This window comes from Pleurodeles waltl, chromosome 11 (genome assembly GCF_031143425.1).
Source record: "Pleurodeles waltl isolate 20211129_DDA chromosome 11, aPleWal1.hap1.20221129, whole genome shotgun sequence".
NCBI lineage: Eukaryota > Metazoa > Chordata > Amphibia > Caudata > Salamandridae > Pleurodeles > Pleurodeles waltl.
In genome coordinates, this window is record NC_090450.1 from 17841103 (window position 1) to 17846443 (window position 5341).

At 35.6% G+C, this 5341-nt stretch overlaps 1 long non-coding RNA gene across 1 annotated transcript; it reads left to right on the forward strand.

Moving 5' to 3' along the window:
- Positions 1-2778: 2778 nt before the first annotated feature.
- On the forward strand, positions 2779-4737 carry LOC138266540 (uncharacterized). The gene is made up of 3 exons (XR_011199535.1): positions 2779-2852; positions 3777-3851; positions 4666-4737. It is a non-coding gene; the product is annotated as an uncharacterized lncRNA (long non-coding RNA).
- The last annotated feature ends 604 nt before the right edge of the window (positions 4738-5341 follow it).

Genomic DNA, 5341 nt, shown 5'->3' on the forward strand with positions numbered 1-5341 from the left:
CTGTTGTTTTCAGCTCAATTTCAATATTTTTTTATTTCAGCTGTTATTTTCTGTAGGAAAACCTTGTAGGATCTACACAAATGACCCCTTGCTGAATTCAGAATTTTGTCTAGTTTTCAGAAATGTTTAGCTTTCCGGGATCCAGCATTGGTTTCACACCCATTCCTGTCACTAACTGGAAGGAGGTTGAAAGCACCAAAAATAGTAAAAATGGGGTATGTCCCAGTAAAATGCCAAATTTGTGTTGGAAAATGTGGTTTTCTGATTCAAGTCTGCCCGTTCCTGAAAGGTGGGGAGATAGTGATTTCAGCACCAGAAACCCTTTGTTGATGGCATTTTCAGGGAAAAAACCACAAGCCTTCTTCGGCGGCCCTTTATTCCCATTTGTTTGGAAAAAACTAAATTTTCACTGTATTTTGGCTATTTTCTTGGTCTCCTCCAGGGTAAACCACAAACTCTGGGTACCATTAGAATCCCTAGGATGTTGGAAAAAAAGGACGCAAATTTGGCGTGGTTAGCTTATGTGGACAAAAAGTTATGAAGCCCTAAGCGCGAACTACCCCAAATAGCCAAAAAAGGGCTCAGCACTGGGGGGGAAAAGGCCCAGCAGCTAAGGGGTTAAGAGGAAATTTCAGAAAAAAAACCCATTACATTTTATCGGTGTATAACACGCACACATCATTTGCCCCCTATTTTCAGGGAGACAAAGTGCGTGTTATACGCCGATAAATACGGTAATTTTGGAAGAGAGACAATTATATCAATTATATTGAAACATTCATAATGAGGGCAAACATTTAGCACCCAGAGTTGTAAAAATCACTGATATCATTTTTGGATTACTGCATTAGATCATTCTCGGTAGTAATGTCTTTTCTTTTTTCTCCTGTAACAAGAAACGACAAAACCTACTACCTTGGTAACCACAGTGACATCTGAAAGTACAAGCACATTATCATCAACTGCAGGTATCTTCTTTGGGTCATCATGTTTCTTTGTTTCTGTTTTTCAGTGTCGCTCACAAGCACTGTTTATTTTAATATGTGTCTTTTATTTCTCATTTCTTTAGCCTTTCTTTTCATTTCAATCATTCTTTCTATTTCTTTTTAATCTTTTAATTATATCTCGATTTCTGTTTCATATTTTACTTTTGAATGCCTAAAAACATGTACTTTTCAAACCAAGAGCCTGATTCATTACTTGGTAGATGTGGGGCATCCAATGGAAAAAGGCAAATATGCAATCCAGATGACTATGGGTATACAAATATAAATGAACACTGAATCCCTCATTTACAGATGTAATGGTACACTTTCGTATAGGCGTCTGATTTTTTCCATTTCACAAAGGAATTTTAGGAGTTGTATCTTTACACCTGCGGAGACTCCACAATAGTGGAGAGACTCAGCATATAAAAAGATAGGTGCTAATACAGTGCTTACTATGAAAATTATTCTGTGAATTGGAAAGAAACATAAAACTTACACAAAAGTGTACGTTTATATTTGTTAGTCAGGCCCTGAGTACTCATATGAAGCATCTGTTGTTTTGCGACTGAAGACTGCTTGCTCTTAAATCTGAATTCACCAAAAAATCATTTTTTATGAATGACCCGTTAGTTGCAAATGGTATGTAGCACAAATTACGTGGACCTTGAGAATTTACCATTTAGCAGGAATAACATTTGTCTATTGCACTCCAGCTTGAGGATTCACTAACTACAAGCTGGTTCACTCTTCAGATTAAATACAGGGAAATAAACTTTTGGCTGCTGTGCTGGGTTGGGTGACAAGTTTCAGAATCTGGGCCTAAGTGTTTTAACCATCACTGATAGCAGTTCACATTACTGCTTCAGTTTATTCACAGTATTAATGTATTGTGTTTTTTGTCTTATAACAAGAAACAACAAAACCTACTTCCATGGAAACCACCACGGAAACATCAGAAACTACAAGCACACCAACTTCAACTGCAGGTATCTGTTTTTGTTAAAACTTTTTGTTGCTCATTTTAATTGCTGCACACAAACACAAGTATTTTTATCAAGTGTCTTCCATTTTGCCTTTCCCTTTCTCCTGTTTCTTTCATTTCACCACCCACTTCGTTTGAAAGTCATATCTTTAATATTTCTTGTTTGTTGATTTCATACTTTACTTCCAAGTATTTAAAAATATTAATTGTTGAATGAAGCACCTAAATAATAATTTGGTGGATGAGAGTCATCCTCTGGAACACAGCAAAAATACTGTCCAGATGATCTTGACTATGCAAATATCAACGATGAAAGAGCAGATGGAGCATTGGTTGCTTTTTGACCGTAGTATCCTTCCACCTAAATCTGAATCCAGAGTAAAATCCTTATTACATGTGACCTGTTAGTTGTGTTGTCAATGGACGTGATACAGAATTGGCATAGCCATAAGAATGATCAGTTTGTCGGCAACATGTCTAATCATCACAACACCAGCAATAGAACTCACTAGGTATAGCTGTAATAATCTTCAGATTGAATATTGTGGAGAAGCATATATAAATTGCCACTCTAAGAGTGTTGATCCATGTTATTCTTCACAAACATATTTTCCAATAATTTTACCAATCCGAATGAGTATGAACGCACAGTAAAAAGAATTTTGGAAGAGGGACAATTATATTGACACATTCATAATGAGGGCAAACATTTAGCACCCAGTGTTGGAAAAATCACTGATTTCAATTTTGGATTACTGCATTAGATCATTCTCTGTAGTAATGTCTTTTCTTTTTTCTCCTGTAACAAGAAACAACAAAACCTACTACCTTGGTAACCACAGTGACATCTGAAAGTATAAGCACATTATCATCAACTGCAGGTATCTTCTTTGGTTCATCATGTTTCTTTGTTTCTGTTTTTCAGTGTCGCTCACAAGCACAGTTTATTTTATTATGGGTCTTTTATTTCTCATTTCTTTAGCCTTTCTTTTCATTTCAATCATTCTTTCTATTTCTTTTTAATCATATCTCGATACCTGTTTCATATTTTACTTTTGAATACCTAAAAACATGAACTTTTCAAACCAAGCGCCTGGTTCATTACTTGGTAGATGTGGGGCATCCAATGGAAAAAGGCAAATATGCAATCTAGATGACTATGGGTATACAAATATAAATGAACACTGAATCCCTCATTTACAGATGTAATGGTACACTTTCGTATAGGCGTCTGATTTTTTCCATTTCACAAAGGAATTTTAGGAGTTGTATCTTTATGCCTGCGGAGACTCCACAATAGTGGAGAGACTCAGCATATAAAAAGATAGGTGCTAATAAAGAGCTTACTGTGAAAATTATTCTGTGAATTGGAAAGAAACATAAAACTTACACAAAAGTGTACGTTTATCTTTGGTAGTCAGGCCCTTAGTACTCCAACGAAGCATCTGTTGTTTTGTGTTTTACGACTGCTTGCTCTTAAATCTGAATTCACCAAAAAATGATTTTTTATGAATGACCCGTTAGTTGCAAGTGGTATGTAGCACAAATTACGTGGCCCTTGAGAATTGACCATTTAGCAGGAATAACATTTGTCTGTTGCACTCCAGCTTGAGGATTCACTAGCTACAAGCTGGGTCACTCTTCAGATTAAATACAGGGAAATAAACTTTTGGCTGCTGTGCTGGGTTGGGTGACAAGTTTCAGAATCTGGGCCTAAGTGTTCTAACCATCACTGATAGCAGTTCACATTACTGCTTCAGTTTATTCACAGTATTAATGTATTGTGTTTTTTGTCTTATAACAAGAAACAACAAAACCTACTTCCATGGAAACCACCACGGAAACATCAGAAACTACAAGCACACCAACTTCAACTGCAGGTATCTGTTTTTGTTAAAACTTTTTGTTGCTCATTTTAATTGCTGCACACAAACACAAGTATTTTTATCAAGTGTCTTCCATTTTGCCTTTCCCTTTCTCCTGTTTCTTTCATTTCACCACCCACTTCGTTTGAAAGTCATATCTTTAATATTTCTTGTTTGTTGATTTCATATTTTACTTCCAAGTATTTAAAAATATTAATTGTTGAATGAAGCACCTAAATAATAATTTGGTGGATGAGAGTCATCCTCTGTAACACAGCAAAAATACTGTCCAGATGATCTTGACTATGCAAATATCAACAATGAAAGAGCAGATGGAGCATCGGTTGTTTTTTGACCGCAGTATCCTTCCACCTAAATCTGAATCCACAGTGAAATCCTTATAACATGTGACCTGTTAGTTGTGTTGTCATTGGACTTGGTACAGAATTGGCATAGCCATAAGAATTATCAGTTTGTCGGCAACATGTCTAGTCATCACAACACCAGCAATAGAACTCACTAGGTATAGCTGTAATAATCTTCAGATTGAATATTGTGGAGAAGCATATGTAAATTGCCACACTAAGAGTGTTCATGCATATTATTCTTCACAAACATATTTTCCAATAATTTTACAAATCCGAATGAGTATGAACGCACAGTAAAAAGAATTTTGGAAGAGAGACAATTATATCAATTATATTGACACATTCATAATGAGGGCAAACATTTAGAACCCAGTGTTGTAAAAATCACTGATATCAATTTTGGATTACTGCATTAGATCATTCTCGGTAGTAATGTCTTTTCTTTTTTCTCCTGTAACAAGAAACGACAAAACCTACTACCTTGGTAACCACAGTGTCATCTGAAAGTATAAGCACATTATCATCAACTGCAGGTATCTTCTTTGGTTCATCATGTTTCTTTGTTTCTGTTTTTCAGTGTCGCTCACAAGCACAGTTTATTTTATTATGGTTCTTTTATTTCTCCTTTCTTTTCATTTCAATCATTCTTTCTACTTCTTTTTAATCTTTTAATTATATCTCAATTTCTGTTTTATATTTTACTTTTGAATGCTTAAAAACATGTACTTTTCAAACCAAGAGCCTGATTCACTACTTGGTAGATGTGGGGCATCCAATGGTAACAGGCAATTATGCAATCCAGATGACTATGGGTATACAAATATAAATGAACACTGAATCTCTCCTTTACAGATGTAATTGTACACTTTCGTATAGGCTTCTGATTTTTTCCATTTCACAAAGGAATTTTAGGAGTTGTATCTTTACGCCTGCGGAGACTCCACAATAGTGGAGAGACTCAGCATATAAAAAGATAGGTGCTAATAAAGAGCTTACTACGAAAATTATTCTGTGAATTGGAAAGAAACATAAAACTTACACAAAAGTGTACGTTTACCTTTGTTAGTCAGGCCCTGAGTACTCATATGAAGCATCTGTTGTTTTGCGACTGAAGACTGCCTGCTCTTAAATCTGAAT